This window comes from Microcaecilia unicolor, chromosome 4 (genome assembly GCF_901765095.1).
Source record: "Microcaecilia unicolor chromosome 4, aMicUni1.1, whole genome shotgun sequence".
NCBI classification, from domain to species: Eukaryota; Metazoa; Chordata; class Amphibia; order Gymnophiona; family Siphonopidae; genus Microcaecilia; species Microcaecilia unicolor.
In genome coordinates this window covers 292,865,299-292,882,760 of record NC_044034.1, presented here as the reverse complement: position 1 = coordinate 292,882,760, position 17,462 = coordinate 292,865,299, and positions in this window count along the sequence as shown.

Genomic DNA, 17,462 nt, shown 5'->3' with positions numbered 1-17,462 from the left:
AACTTTGACCCACTTACAGATAACCATTACACTATTTATTTTTTATTTCTCCCCAGTCTCACTTGCACACCTCCCTCCAAACCTGTTCTCTTTAATTTGAATGTTGTTCAAGCTCACCCTGAATGAAAAGTTCTCCCACACCAAAGCCATATATAGCTTGGTTGTACTCTTTGAAGCAACTTTAGCAAAGTGTGTCTGTCTCAGCACTGCTGGGCTACCTTCACATCCTGATGCGGAGAGGGAAGGGCAGGGGAGAGAGAGGAGAATTACCACTTCAGGTAAAAGATTTTGCAAGTGAGTGGCGCCCTCCAGAGGTCGGCGCCCCCCTGCATTGCTTATCCCGCTTACCGTGTTAGCATGGCCCTGTGCCTAATGCACTTGCCTTTTTTATTACTACTATTTCGCAGAGAGCTACTGAATAATGAGGGAAGGGCTTCCTTCATGCAGAAGTTCTGTCCAGTCAGTCTAAATGTACCACCAGTTCAGCACCCTATTAGGTTCGCTTAATAGAAAACAAATCCGTTGGCTCAGGCTGCTTGCTTTGTGAATATTCCTATCACTGTCTCTTTATTGCTACCAAGTATTACATATTAAGGGCATTTACTTTAAACTTTGTTTTAATTAATGTATCCAGTCCTTACATGCACATGGCATTTGCTTGTTAAACCCAAAGGTAAATCCTAAGGGTGGTTGAACAATTAGGTATAAACTGTGTTGTTTCTGGCTTTACTTGTTTTGGACTGCTTTGGGTCCTGCTGATCTATACATCTGCTGTCTAGAATTTTAGAAGGTGGAAATGAGAAAATAAAAATTACATTTTGGATGTACTCTGTAGAAGTTGTTTACTTTTGTGGTGTATGTATGGAAGCCTGTTCTAGTATGTGCATATGATAATATTTGAATAACTGTCTATACTTATGGCTATGATTTCTGATCATGCGGTATCATTAAAAGGACAGACTTTTAAATGCCCAGTTGGGTGTATATGTTAATCTAAACTTTGTCACATATTTCAGACATATCCATGTACTTGCTCCCATGATATATCTGAATTCTATTATTCTGTCTCACTGTATTTTCAAATGTAAGCCACATTGAACCCGTGTTTGCTTGGGATAATGTGTGATATAAATGTTTTTTTTTTTTTTAATCCTGTATCCTCCACACTGCCTATCCAGCTGGATGGTGATGGCACAAGTTTGGTTCAGTGGTTCAGTGAAATAACCTGTTCCTTAGTTAGGCTCTAGTATTACCATATTGAAAATGCAACTATGCCATGCCTCTGTGGTTATTTTCTACTAATAAGTTAAATGATTAACTAGCTTTCATGAAATGATTATATAAACTTTGGATGCATGATTAGGGCCACAAACATACACTTATTTATTCAACATCACAATTCCTCATGTACGGCCACAAAACAACCTTTTAGGGTGGATAGTGTTCACAATGAGCCTTTTATTATTGACCAGATAAAAGAGAAGAATTTTCAGTTTTGGCACAGTATAAATCATCTCAAGAACAAAATATAAGAAAACCAATGGACTGCATTAGGGGCTTATAGCCCGTTTAGTTATGTTTAAACAAAAGAGATCTGCATGAAACAAAATATTTATTTTTTATTTTGACTTACAAAACCACTTGTATCTGAAACATGCCTCAAAACAGAATAATCCATTTGTGTATCTAAAATGTAAACTTCTACAAAACAGATGAAGTGAAGATGTGATTCCATGTGCCCCAATGAAAGGAGAGTTTAATTTAATCTTATTTCCATTTAAATTCAATATATTCCATCTTTATAACACTAGGCTTCCAGTCAACTGTTCAAGAAAAAAAATACAGAGGTCAGGACTCTGCAGAGGATTTTGCCTAATATGGGAAGGCTAGAGCTAGCAGATCTTTCTCAGAGGTGTCCTACGGTCAGAGGGAGAGGCTCATTCTTTCCACTAAAGCAGTATCATGTTCCATCCCTCCCTGACTCCCTTTAGGAATCTTCCACATGTAGTAGATCCACTGTCTTTAACTATATCAGGTTCTCATCAGGAATCCTTCCCCTTACAGTACCTTTCCTTAACCTCTCTCCTCTGGTTCATTTTTGAAAATTTAGCTCAAGTTTCCTTCTACTTTCCTTGGAACCTCCAGACAGAGTTTTCAAGTTATCCAGTTCCATGAGGGAGACTTTAGACCAGTCTTGGATTTCTGATAGTCCTATCCTGGTGCATTATGGAACCTGCAGCACAGATTTCGATGGGTAGAATCAGAGATTGCAAATCCCCACTTGAATTTGGGATGTGAGTTCACACTAGGACTGTTTGAAAAATCTCCCTCCTGGAACTGGATCACTTGGCAGCTCTGTACACAGCTATTTGATAGTGGGAACATAAAATTAAAGATCAGTGCCAGTCAGAGGTAGAGAAGGAAATGAAGAAGACAAAAAGCGAGAGAAGAAATGGAAAGGCCAACCTGGAAAAGAATTTGGAAGGCTGACTCATGAAACATAGAAAAAATGACTGGGACCAGCCCAATTAGAAAATGAAATTCCCAGACAACAAAGGTAGAAAAGAAAATTTTATTTTTATTTAATACTTTGTAAGGACCGAGATGTACCTGCTTTGTAAAATGTACATTTTTTTCTATCTTTGTTTTTCAAAGTATAGGAGAAATGCATTTCTGTTTCTCTTATACCAGTATTGCATAGTTTATAGAGTCTAGCTCTCTTGTGCAGAGAAGAGAGGGTCTCTATTTCAGCTTTTGTCTGTATGTTTTTTTTTTTGTGGCTCCTTATTCTGTATTAGATTGGTAGCATGGAATGTTGCCACAATTTGGGTTTCTTCTAGGTATTTGTGACCTGGCTTGGCCACTGTTGGAAATAGGATACTGGGCAAGATGGACCATTGGTCTGGCCCAGTATGGCTACTCTTATGTTATGCAGATGAGGATCTATCCATGTTCTGCATGTATGACTGAGATGAAGGATTCTGCTAGCATGTAGTTTCTGTGTAGGAATGTGTAACAATGTAGCTTGTTCCAGTTTCCCAATAGTAGGTATATTGGTGCTCTAGAGCCCAATATAATATATATAGTACTGTCTTTTCATAGGTGGGTTAAGTCTGTTATGGTGTGGTAAATTTGGTGTTCTAGAGCAGTGTTTCCCAAGCTGGTCCTGGAGTACCCCATTGCCAGTCAGGTTTTCAGGATATCCACAATAAACATACATGGAATTGATTTGCATATACTGCCTCCATTACATGCAAATCTCTTTCATGAAGAATCATTGTGGATAGCCTGAAAACCTGAATAGCAAAGGGGTACTCCAGGACCACCTAGGGAAACACTTCTCTAGGGCTCAGTGTAATACTTGTAGCACCGTCTTTTCATAGGTGAGTTAGGGCTGTTATGGTGTGGTAAGTTTTCAGTAAAGGTTTTGGGTGTCTTTTTGCAAGGTTTTGTATTATTTCACAAAGTATCTGAAAGTAGGCTCAGATGCTCTGGGGCAAGGGCCACCTTTGTTGGCTCTTGTCACCAAAAATAAAAATGCTCAGGACTAGTGGTCTCCACATCCTGTAGAGTCATCACAGAAACAAAAGCCCATCTGATTTAAACAAAGTGTCTAGCTGTGGAAGGACTATGTGTGCTGTTCCTGAGGTGATGGTCACAATTTGAATATTTTTACTTTGTAGTTAAGAAGACAGGTTGCCTGCTCTGGCCAATCTGGGGACCTCTTCTGCGTCCTGCCTCCTGATGTAACTTCCTGTTTCCTTGTAGGCAGGACACGACAGAAACAGCCTGTATTAATCATTGCCTGCCACAGCCACTGCACCTGAGTGACAACACAGGCATTGCTGTCTAGCTGACACCAGCCAGTGCCTATTTTATAGAAGTTTGTTCCCCCTGACGTCAAAACCTGACTACGCCTCTTCTTCCCGGGAACTCCGGTCATCTGGTAAATCTCTCTTATCTGTACCTTTCTCCTCCACTGCAAGCTCCAGACTCTGTTCCTTTTATCTTGCTGCACCATATGCCTGGAATAGACTTCCTGAATCAGTACATCAAACTCCAGCTCTGGCCTTCTTCAAATCTAGGCTAGAAGCTGCTTTTAACTCCTAACCCCAGCTCACTTGTTCAGTACCCATGTCTGTTGTGTCATTCCCACATTAAGTAATTCTCTTGTCCCTTATTTGTCCTGTTTATCTGTCTTGATTAGATTGTTAGCTCTATCAAGCAAGGACTGTCTCTTACATGTTCAGTGTACAGCACTGCAGATGTCTAGTAGCGATATAGAAATAATAAGTAGTAGTAGCAGCAATTTCCCAGCAGACCTCATGGATGTTATATTGGAGAAACAAGCCAGATGCTAAAAACAAGATTTAACCTACACAGATATCACATGAAAAATGCCATTACCAGCCAGGATGCCACGCCTGTGGGACAACACTTTACAAAAACAGAACACTGTACTAGTGATTTCATGGTAAGAATCCTGAAAGGTAACTTTAAAACAATACAGGAACGTAAGACCTTTGAAGACAGAATGATTAAATATTTTGACACCCACCAGACAGGACTTAACAGAGATCTGGGCTTTCTAGCCCATTATAAGCCATAAAATTGTAAATTGTACTGCTTTGTTTGACACTCTCCTGTCTCCATGCATATCCCCCTGTCTCACCCTTCCACCTCCACCCCACCCTGTTAGATTGTCACTGAAATGCTTTGATGTCTCACTTACATATACTGTCATCTACCAAGATTTGCTTATTTCCGATCTGACGAAGAAGGGCAACCTTCGAAAGCTAATCAAGAAATGTACTAAGTTATGTCCAATAATATAGATATCATCTTATTTTCTTTTCATGTTTTATTTTGTTTTATTTCTATTGATTATCTGTAGAATGGGAAACACCAGAGTTATGCTCATTCCCCCTGTTGGTGGCTTTTCTCCTCTTCTGTGACCTTAAGCAGAAACCACAGCTGTAACTAACAGCATATTTTACTATTTGGCTGAATACAAATATTGAAAAATATTATTCGGCTGATTATGAATTCCGAATACGAATAATGGGCACTGATGTTTAACATAACAAATAATGAAAGAAGCAATGTGAAATCAGAGATCAAGTGTTTATTTCAGTAGAGCCCCAGATTAGTCATATTCAAATTTAAATCACTATTCAGCCGAATATGAATAATGTATTTGGGGCTGAATTGAATCGACTATGAATATTCAGAAGAGCCCTAGCAGAAATGGAACCATTTCTTTCACTATAAGGGTAACTGTATGCCAGGGTTAGAGTAACAATGTAAATGGATACGTATATTGTGATCAATTTTATAAGGGCAACATATGTACTATGTGCCTTCATAAAATTATTCTAGAGGAAATAGGTGCACCCATTTACACCTACTCAGAGGCTTGTGTAATTGTGTGTGTGTCAGGAATAATAGGTGCCTGTGCATAGTATGAGGTATGTTTTTTTTTCAGGCTGCTTGTATCCCTTCCCAAATTAGCATATACTAGTCATCCACAATTTGGGAAGATAAAAGAAACCAAGGCTACGAGCATATGAGAAAGTATATTGTTTATTTATTTACCAAGTACAAATACAATTAATAGTTTCTCATGAGAGATCAGTAGAGTTACCTAAAGAGATATTCACTGTCTGCATCTCTGAAATACCGTTCTAATTCTGCTGCTTATATCGTTTGTTTCAGACAATGATTTACATGGCTTTTTCTGAAAATCATCCTTCTCACAGATTATTATCTGGTTCCCAGCATCTGCTTTCCTAAACCTGTTTAGACCACATTCTCCCTTTTTGTTTACACTAGTTTCTTTCCCAAGCCTGCTTGCCCGTAAGGGTATCATAATAGACCATAAATTCCAGAGATCATAAATTCCAGAGTCCTGCAGGCTCATCAATCTCTGATAGATTCCAGAGTTATACAGACTTATCAATCTCTGGCCTTTTAACCCATTCCATAGTGCATGACTGTGCTCATAATTCTACAGTTTTTATTTTATTTACTGTGTTCATGTAGTTTGTATTATTTGATGAGCTTATTTTATTGTAAACTGCTTTGATATCCTGAAGGGTGGTACTGTAAATGTTTAATAAACATAAACATAAGTGTCAGTCCTGCCTTCAGGATAGATTCTCTGCCTCTGGAAACATCTACATGTATATTGCATAAAAGTGGGGACTGTAGGGCAATTTGATAAGGGACATGAGCATTTGGAGCAGTATCTTATGATACAATTGCTTAGGGTCTATGTGCAAACAGTGTATTTGCTTTGTCTAGTGGAGGGTAATTTATTAAGAGGACACCCAGTGAAAGCATCTTTTAAGGTACCTATTTGGAGCCTTTTTTTAATAAAACAGATAGGTGCCTTCTTGTCTTTATAAATGCTAATGTTAGACATTGAAAATGTCAGTGCCAATATTTATCAAGTATATGTGTAAATTATAGTAGTTTATATTCTGTGCATGTACTTTGCGCTCTGCCCAAATCCCACCCCGTGCATGCCCACCAACAGAGCATGCACCATCATTTCAGAGTGCATACTTTTGTGCTGGTTGGTATTTATAAGAGGTTTGCCTGTAGCCAGCTCTGGAAGCCATACCCTCCTTGTGCATTCACTGAACTGATAATCACATTCCCCCTTCCTTCACTTTTTCTCCACTATCTTTCTTAAGATATTCTAACAATATATTTTTTTAATCTCCTCTTCGTACTTTCCCCTACATTCTGTAAAAGGTGCCCAAAGATGGGCATCGGTGGAGCCGCAACCAGGTACACCCGGAAGTGGTTTGGTCCTGGCTGCGTCTGTTGGAGGCCCCGTTGCCACTTCTTCCCCTGTGAGACTATCAGAAGCGGGAGGACAAGATTTAATTTCCTTACCGCTTCCACAGCGGGGTGAAACCGCCGAAGTGTTTCGAGGGGTAAAAAAACCAGCTGTGATAACCCTTGATACTATTTGGGAAGCGATTCAAGGGATGAGTTTCACTCTTCAACAAAATTTGCTTAGTATGCGAGCAGAGATGGCGGAGGTTAAACAAACACAGGAACAAGCTGTATTTCGGATCGAGACTATGGAATCCAAAGTTCAGGTACTGGAAAATGAAGTACAAACTTTTAAAAATTTTTCAGCAGAGGTTGCTAAAGATAAAGCATTCCAGTCCCGTAAAACTGAATACTTGGAAAATCAGTTACGAAGGAATAACTTGAGGCTTTTAGGCTTCCCAAAGTCTCCAATGATTTCTCCCTTGGACATGTTTAGAAAATACCTAACGGAAGTTTTACTTATTTCTTCAGATAATTTTCCACCTGTCACTAGGGCTCAATATATATCGGGTGTTAGAAACGTAAGAGACATTGGTCCTACAGCAGGGGTGTATCTGAACTGCGGCGGTAGGGGGGGCCAGGGCCAGAGAGGGGGGGCACATTATAGCCCCCCCCCGCCGCCATTGCCGATCCCCCTCCCCCCAGCCGCTGCCATTGCTAACCCTCCCCCTCCGTTGCTCGCCTACCTTCGCTGGCGGGGGACCCCAACCCCCGCCAGCCGAGGTCCGCGTCCTCCTGCCGCTGCCGGCTGCCTTTGGTCCTTTCATTTTTTCACTGAAGCTGGCGCCAACGAAAAAGTTTCTTTTGAATCTGACGTCGCTGCACGTTGCACGTTGTACGTGCAGGACGTCAGACTCAGAAACAATTTCTGAGTCTGACGTCCTGCACGTACAACGTGCAGCGACGTCAGACTCAAAAGAAACTTTCGTCGGCGCCAGCTTCAATGGAAGAATTAAAGGACCAAAGGCAGCCGGCAGCGGCAGGAGGACGCGGACCTCGGCTGGCGGGGGTTGGGGTCCCCCGCCAGCGAAGGTAGGCGAGCAACGGAGGGGGAGGGTTGGCAGCGGTAGGGGGGTCCAGGGCGAAATCTGCGGGGGCCCAGGCCCCTGAGGCCCCACGCAGATACGCCCCTGTCCTACAGATATGAATTTAACTGATTTTCTTCAAGATTCATTAGATATTATAACTGAGAGAACAACTCTTTTGGTAACGTTTGCTCTCGAATTCGATCGAAATAATATTTTTAAGTTATACTTTCGCCATATTAATGAAAACTTTCTGGGGGCAAAAATCCAAATATTTCCTGATTTGGCCAGGGACACTCAGAAAAGACGGAAAGAATTTCTTCAGCTTAAATCCAGAGTTCTCAATTTGAGTGGTACTTTTCTGCTTAGATACCCTTGCCGTTGTATGATAGTACATAATTCCACAAATTATCTTTTTTTTGACCCAGTAAAGTTACTTAAATTTATTTGCAGTAAAGAGTGAACTCATTAATACTTGAATAATATACTATGTATCGGCTGCGTTCAAAATGTATGCTTCTGTTTCTAGCATTGTTTTGCTAATTTTTCTTTTTCCTTTTTGTTAATTTCTTTGTACCTGGATCATATTGGGGACTAATTATTGGATATATTTACCTTTGTTTATTGCAAAATTTGTATATTTCTATATTTCCATATATTTTTTTGTGTAATGCATGAATATAAAATTGAAACTTATAAATAAAAAACAAAAAACAAAACAAAAACACACTCATAACCTTACCAAACCATAACAGTACTAATTCCAAGGACAGGACAAGCTACAACCTTATGCATGGAAAGGCAGCACTGTAATTACACCGGGCTCTAAAACACCAGTGCACCACCTAGTGAAACAAAAAAAACACCAAAAAGGGCTGAAAATACTACACGCTAGCAGAATACTGCACCTTGATCACATGAAAAACACATGACACAACAGATATGAAGGCAAAATACTGAACTGGAAAGTTACATCAAGAAGTCAGACTCAGCCTGCAGCAATACTAGAAAAATTGAAACTTACATGCAAAACATCACAGGTGCACATTTCCAAAAGCTGACATATTCCAGTTAATAAATTCTGAATAAAATACTTTTTTTCTACCTTTGTTGTCTGATCATTTAGTTTTTCTATTCGCTTTGGTCCCAGTGACTTCTGTTTTATGCAGGGTCTTCTTTCTATTTGATATTTTTTCTCTCACCATGTCCACCATCCTCCTGTGTCCTTATGTGTCCTGTCTACCATCTGTAGCCCTGTCCCTATCCTTCAGTATCCCGATCCAGCTCTTTAATTCAACAGTTTTCCCTCCATCCATATCCAGCATTTCTCCTCACTCCCCTCCATCCATGTGCATATACTTTCCTTCCCTCCATCCATGTCCAGCACCTTCCTTCTTTTTCTTCTACCCTTCCATCCTGTATCATCCATCTTTCTCTCTCCATCCTTCCACCCATTACCCTCTCCCAATCCTTCCGTCCATTGTCTCCCTCTGTCTCCCCTTCCTTCTAGACAGTTCTCTCTCTTGACCCTTTTCCATTCAGCATGTCCTCTCTCACCCCATCCTTCCAGTGTCTTTCCTCTGTCCCTCCCTACCAGCGTCTTCTCTCATTCTGACCCCTCCTTCCAGCATTTTCCTCTTTCTCCCTCCTTTCATCCAGCCAGCATTTCTCAGTCTGACAGCTAGGGTCTCCCCCAGTTTCTCCCCAGCAGCTTCTCTCTCTCTCTCCTGCCCATGTCCCCTCTTTCTCTCCCCATCTTTTTCTGGCTCTCCACTGCTTTTTTTCCATGTCCCTGGCTCTCCCCTGCTCTTTTCCATGGCCCCTCTTTCTCTCCCCATCTCTTTCCAGCTCTCCACTGCTTTTTTTCCATATCCCTGGCTCTCCCCTGCTCTTTTCCATGGCCCCTCTTTCTCTCCCCATCTCTTTCTGGCTCTCCCCTGCTTTTTTCCATGTCCCTGGCTCTCCCCTGCTCTTTTCCACGGCCCCTCTTTCTCTCCCTATCGCTCTTTGGCTCTCCACTGCTCTTGTCCATGCCCCCTGGCTCTCCCCTGCTCTCCCTCTCTCTCCTCCTACCGTTTCCAGCCATTAGCCACATTCTCTCCTCTCCCTCCGGCCCGGGCCTCTTAACAGCAGCGCTGACACAAGATGAAAAAGAAGCGCGGGGCCGCAGCAGCCTTCAGACATGCGCTGTCGGCTCTGCCGTTCCTCTGACCCCGGAACGGGAAATTGACGTCATGGGGCAGAGACCGGCAGAGCCGACAGCGCATGTCTGAAGGCTGCTGCGGCCCCGCGCTTTTTTTCTTATGTTATGCTGGCTGTGGGTGGAGAGTAGCGACGGCAGGTCTCGTTCCTGGCTGCCGCTGCGCTACTCAACAGAAGATTTCGTCGAGTCTTGTCTCGGGCTGCATTTAGAGGTAGGCGTGGCCGCGGGGAAGTTCACAGCTGGGATGGGGAGGCTTAGCCTCCCCAAGCCTCTTATACGGGGCGCCTATGGGCATGGCCATGGGAGGGACATGGTCAGGTCAAGGGCATTCCAACAAGTTGCATGCACAGTTATGCAATTTATAACTTGCATGCCAGAATTTATACCTAGTTTCACCAGGGATAAGTTCTGGTGTTCAAATCAGTGCTACGTGTTATTCGATAAAGGGCACTCAGCCAAGAGCACCTTTTATTGAATAGCACTATGCACTCATTTCTCCTGGGGCCCAAATTAGGGCTCCATTTATTTAATCTGGCCCATTATGAGGTGGATAGTCAACTATCCTTAGGAACCCAGGTTCATAAGGTAAGAGATTCTTTTTTGTTACTAAAGAAATTAAGAACTATTCGGAAATTTTTTAATTTGCCCGTTTTTAGATTGTTGGTTGAGGTTTTGACACTTTAAAAACTGGACTGTTTATATTGGTTGCACAAAGCTGCTGAAGTCCAAATTACAACGAGTACAGAATTCAGCAGCAAGAGTTATTTTTGTAGCAGACAAATATGATCATACTTGTAAAAAAGGCCCGTTTCTGACACAAATGAAATGGGCGCTAGCAAGGTTTTCCTTGAAGTGTGTATGTTTGAGAGAGTGTATGTGAGAGTGACTGTGTGTGTTAGAGAGAGAGTGAATGTGTGTGTGTGTGCTCCTCGGAAGAAAAAAAAAAGTCTGTGTGCTTGGTTTTGAGTGTTTGGGAATGACGGTTGTGTTGGGGAGTGGAAACAGAGATTAACCAATGGGCTTCCTTGCTCGTGTGTAGTAATCGTCGTGCACCATGGCCGGAGTCGGAGAGGAGAGGGAGTGTGGTGGAACGGTGAGCGAGCGGCTGCGGGAGGGTGGGTGAGGGGGACTGTGGGCGGGGGGACTGGTTCCAGCGCCGTTGTTGGTTGGTTTTGAGTGTATGGGAATGACGGCTGCATTGGGGAGTGGAAAAAGAGCTTACCCAATGGTAATCCGATTTGTTGAGTGTTATTGCTCCGCCCTCAACGTCATCATGTTGTGACGGGGGCGGGGCAGACACTCATGGGATCTTGCAACTACAAATTTAGAACGTTGGAGGTGCCTTTTATATATAGAGATTACTCCTTTGTTATGTCATTTGCATTGGCTACCATTGGAAGCAAGATTTCAATTTAAGGTATCTGCTTTGACCTATCAAGCATTATATGGATCTATCCCTGCTTATTTAGACTTATCATGCTTTTTTTAAATGATTTTATTTCTAGATCTACTAGAAATCAATTTTTTAAAAAGTTTTCCTCATTTTGCCATGTAAAGATAAAGAGGGTTTTTTTTAAATCTACTTTTTCTTATCAGGCTGCACAGTTTTGGAATTCTCTTCCTTCTTTTCTTTTAAGAATTTATAGTTATTTTCAGTTCAGGAAAGTTCTTAAGATATTTCTTTGTAAGAAATGTTATTAGTTTATGGTAACTTAGTTTTTTTTTAATTATTGTATAATTTGGTTTAATGATTGTAATTCCTGATGTTTTGTTCAGTTTTTGTCTGTTATCCACTTTGCAGTATTTTGTGAACTTTGTGGTATTTTGCGGGTTATAAGACTGTAGTAATAAAAATAATAATAATAAATTGTAAACTGCTTAGATCTACTAATGATTTTGCAGTATATTAAACAAAGTTGATATTGATAAAACATACAAGTAGGCTGCTATAATTTATTTATTTTATTATTTATTAGGATTCAGTAACCACCCTTATGAAGAGATTCCGCCAAGATGGTGTACAACAGGTACAGCTTAATATAAAATTTACTAACATAAAATTTATGTTAACAAATTAACCAAACATAACCAAATTTAAGCGTAACAGTAAATTTACCAAATATAACTATAAATGTAATCAATGAGGTATACAGTATGAAAAATTTAACACTGTAATACAATCGTATAACAGAAATGTGATAAATACCATGAAAGGCAGCATGAAAGATCATTCATATAAATTTATACTCATGGTGTCAGCACAGTACAAATGAAACATCTTAATAGCCCACACATTAGAATATTCAAATAAAATAGATACAATGCTAACACTGTTGTATAATACAATGAAACATCTTAACACTTAGCTGAGGGGCAAGTGCAGTTGAGATATGTAGATGGACAAGATGGGTTGTGATGTATGTGTATAGATTACATGTACACTTTTACACCTTCAGAGCAGGTGTAAAGTTATGTGGCAGAGTTTGAACTCTACTGGGGCTGGATCTCTATGCCTGTGGTATAGGGGTTTGTATTTGTCAGTGCCTTAAAAATGTTAGTGCCTGTTAAATTGATGTATATCCCCATTTTAGATAGAACATAGAAATCAGAATTGATATGTCCAGGTCAGCATGTGTACCATACTGGACTTATTTTAGGAAATGATCTGTCAGCTTAGATCCTTTTCTAAAATATAAGCAGGAGTGCATATGAATCAGGAGCAGCCATTTTACAAAGATACATGTTGAAAACCTGAACAGTGAAAACAGCAATTTATTTATTTGTTACATTTGTATCCCACATTTTCCCACCTATTTGTAGGCTCAATGTGGCTTACATAGTACCGGAGAGGCCTTTGCTGGCTCCAGTGTGAACAAAGCAGGGTGATGTTGTGGTAAGATCAAATTCATGTGGCACATCCACATTAGGGAATCGGAGAACAGAAGAGCTGTGTCATATCCATTACGTGCTTTAGTTTGGTTGTGTTGCAGAGATTAGGCATTTAAGTTGGATCAGAAGGGTATGCCTTTTTAAACAGGTTAGTTTTTAGTGATTTCCGGAAGTTTAGGTGGTCGTACGTCGTTTTCAAGGCTTGGTAATGCATTCCACAATTGTGTGCTTATGTAGGAAAAACTAGATGCGTAGGTTGTTTTATATTTAAGTCCTTTGCAGCTTGGGTAGTGCAGATTTAGATAAGTTCATGTTGATTCGGATATATTTCTAATTGGTAGGTCGATCAAGTCTGTCATGTAACTCGGGGCTTCTCCGTAGATGATTTACATGTGTAGGTGCCAACATTGACACCTGGAAGCTGGTCTTCCACAATCTACACGTATAAATGTCCAGCACATTTTTGTACTTAGGTGCAATAGGTATTTTCTTCTCTTCAGAAGGCTTACAGTCTAAGTTTATATCTGAGACAATGGACAGTTATGTGACTTACCTATGACTACAAGGAGTCATAGTGGGAAGTGAAGCAGGATCTCCTGGTTCTCAACCTAGTGTTCCGAATGAAGAAAATAAGAAGGAACATAAGCACTGTCAAGCTAGATGCAAAGCATTGATAAAGAAAGCTAAAAAAGAATATGAAGAAAAACTTGCCACGGAGACACAAACTCTTAGTAACCCCTTTTTCAGGCACATCAGAAGCAGAAAGCCTGTGAGGGAATCCGTGAAACCCTTAGATCATGAATAAACAAAAGGGACACTCAAAAGAAGACAAGGCCATAGCGGAGAGATTAAATGAATTCTTTGCTTTGGTTTTTACGGAAGAAGATGTAAGAGATCTACCTGTACTGGAAAGTTTTTAAGGGTGACGATGAGGAGGAACTGAAAGAAATCTCAGTGAACCTGGAAGACGTACTAAGCCAAACTGACAAGTTAACGAGTGATAAATCATCTGGACAGGATAGTATACACTCCAGCATACTGAGAGAACTCAAACATGAAATTGCTGATCTGTTAGTGATCTGTAACCTGTTGATAAAATCGTCCGTAGTGCCTGAAGATTGGAGGGTGGCCAATGTAATGCCAATTTTTAAAAAGGGTACCAGGGGTGATCTGGGAAATTACAGACCAGTAAGCTTGACTTCAGTGCCGAGTAAAATAGTAGAAACTATTATAAAGAATAAAATTACAGAACACATAGACAAACATGGTTTAATGGGTCAGAGTCAGCATGAGTTCAGCCGAGGGAAGTCTTGCCTTACCAATTTGCTTCATTTCTTTGAAGGCGTGAATAAACATGTGGATAGTAGTGAGCTGGTGGAAGTAGTGTATCTAGATTTTCAGAAAGCTTTTGACAAAGTTCCTTATGAGAGACTCCTGGGAAAATTAAAAAGTCATGGGATAGGAGGCAATGTCCTTCTGTGGATTAGGAATTGGTTATTGCACAGAAAACAGAGGGTAGGGTTAAATGACCATTTTTCTCAATGGAGGAGGGTGAATAGTGGAGTGCCACAGGGATCTATACTAGGGCCAGTGCTATTTAACATATTTATAAAGGATCTGGAAATCGTAACGACGAGCGAGGTCATTAAATTTGCAGATTACACAAAACTATTCAAAGTTGTTAAAACACATGTGGATTATGAAAAATTGCAGGAAGACCTTAGGAAACTGAAAGACTGGGCATCCAAATGGTAGTTAAAATTTTATGTGGACAAAAGCAAAGTGATGCACATTGGGATGAGTAATCTGAATCACAGTTACCTGATGCTAGGGTCCACCTTAGGAGTCAGCACTCAAGAAAAAGATCTAGGTGTCATTGTAGACAATATGCTGAAATCTTCTGTCCAGTGTGCAGTGGTGGCCAAAAAAAGCAAACAGAATGCTAGGAATTGTATCGCTCCATGGTAAGACCTCACTTTGAGTATTGCGTTCAATTCTGATCATTGTATCTCAAAAAAGATATAGCAGAATTAGAAAAGGTTCAAAAATAGCGATCAATATGATAAAGGGGATGGAACTCCTCCCATATGAGGAAAGGCTAAAGAGGTTAGGGCTTTTCAGATTGGAAAAGAGATGGCTGAGGTGGGATATGATTGAGGTCTATAGAATCCTGAGTGGTGTAGAACAGGTAAAAGTGAATCGATTTTTCGCTCTTTCAAAACATAAAAAGACCAGGGGACACTCCATGAAATTACTTAGAAATACTTTTAAAACAAATAGGAGGGAATTTTTTTATCACTCAAAGAATAGTTAAGCTCTGGAACTCATTACCAGAGGGTGTGGTAACAGCAGTTAGCCTATCTGGGTTTAGAAAAGGTTTGGACAAGTTCATGGAGGAAAAGTCCATAGTCTGTTATTGAGATAGACATGGAGGAAGCCACTGCTTGCCCCAGGATTGGTAGCATGTAATGTTGCTACTGTTTGGGTTTTTGCCAGGTACTTGTGACCTGGATTGGTCACTGTTGGAAGCAGGATACTGGGCTAGATGGACCATTGGTCTGACCCAGTATGGCTATTCTTATGTTCTTAACCACTAGGCTGCTCCTTCACTTATATGGGTGTGCTTGCCATTTTACAAACCTACACAAATACATGCAGCTAATTAACAGCAGAAACCTCAATCCTTATTTATTTTCAAATTGGAATGCTGTAGTAAATGGAATTTGCTCGGTTGAAAGAAAGGTGAGTAGTGGAGTGTCTCACAGATTGGTACTAGGGACAAATCTATTTAATATATTTGTAAGCAACATTGCCAAAGGATTAGAAGGAAAAGTTTGCCTTTATGTGGATATCACAAATATTTGCAAAAGATTAGACACCCTGGATGGAGTGGACAACTTGAGAAGTGATCTACAAAAATTGAAGAAATGTTCTAATGTTTGGAAGTTAAAATTTAATGTGAAGAAATGCAGAATGATGTGCATGGGGTATAAAAATCCAAACAAGATGTATGTGCTATGAGGAGAGAGGCTGATACGTACAGACCGGGAGGGGGAACTTAAGGTGATATTAGCTGAGGATCTCAAGGTGGTGAAACAATGTGACAAGGGATGGCCATAGCCAGAAGGATGCTAGACTGCATAGAGAGAGGCATAACCAGCAGAATACAAGAAGTGTTAATGCCTCTGTACAAGTCATTGGTGAGGCCCCACTTGGAATATTGTGTTCAGTTTTTGGGGCCGCATTTAACTACAGATATAAAAAGACTTGAAGCAGTTCAGCGGAAGGAGATGAAAATGGTATGGGGTTGTACCAAACAGACTCAAAGACCTGTGTAGACCCTAGAGGAATTGAAAGAAAGGGGAGATAAGATAGAGATGTTAAAATACTTGAAAGTACTAATACACAAAAAAATCTTTTCCAGAGACAGGCAAGCAGTAGAAGTAGAGGACATGAACTGAGGTTGCAAAGTGGTAGACTTAGGAGTAACATCAGAAAATACTTTTTCACAGAGAGGGTGGTGGAGACAATAAAACTGTGATGGAAATAAAAAAATGTATGGGATAACCATACAGGATGCTCAAATAGGAAGAGTATGAAATCAAAACAAAACTTATATGACCTCATGACTGTTACAATTAATGTTATTTGAGTTGAAATAAAATATTTTATATATTATATTTATCTATAGGAACAGAATATGTTACAGTTCTAATATAATATTTAAGAATAGGGGGAATTGCTCAGAGCATGTGGTCGCAGCATGTGCTGTATTTAATAAATATGAGAAAATTATATTTTGATTCTATATTTTATTCTCCACCAATTACCTATAAGATAATAAGATTTAACATTGCAAGAATAGAGGAGAATTAAATGTATATTTGTTGAATTACATTAACCTGCACTGCAAGACTTAAAAACATGTGCTCAGAGCAAAAAAAGACCATATATTTAGCTTCAAAAGGGGTTTATTTACAATACAGGTAATATAATAAATGTTGCAAGCAAGAGGTAGTTTAAGAATCTTTACAGGAGAGATATGCTGCAAGATAACAAGTCTGGATTAAAAGTTAACTTACAAGTCCTTTGTTGTCCAGGTGAGTGATGAGCAGCTTGAGGCCAGGTCACAGGAATCCAGCAATCAGTGATGGAAGAGAAGAGAAGAGCAGGGCAGAGAGTCTGTAAGAGGGGACTCAGGGGAGCATGCTCTTGGCTTTTTATAATGTCTCTAGGAGCACTCAGTCTTGAGTGACTTGCAAAGAATCATGGTCCTGGATACACTGAATCTTGGGTAATTGCAAAGAATCATGGTCTTAGGGTGCACTGAATCTTGGGTAATGTAGTTTTGCAGAGAAGCATGGTCACATGCTAAGCCTTTTGTCTTGTGCATGTGCTGGTAAATAGCTTCCCAGGTGGAGTTTCTATAGCTTGATGGCTTAGTCTTTGTCTGAGAATGGGTGAGGTGTAGTCTTTTGTTAGATGCAGACTCTGTGGCT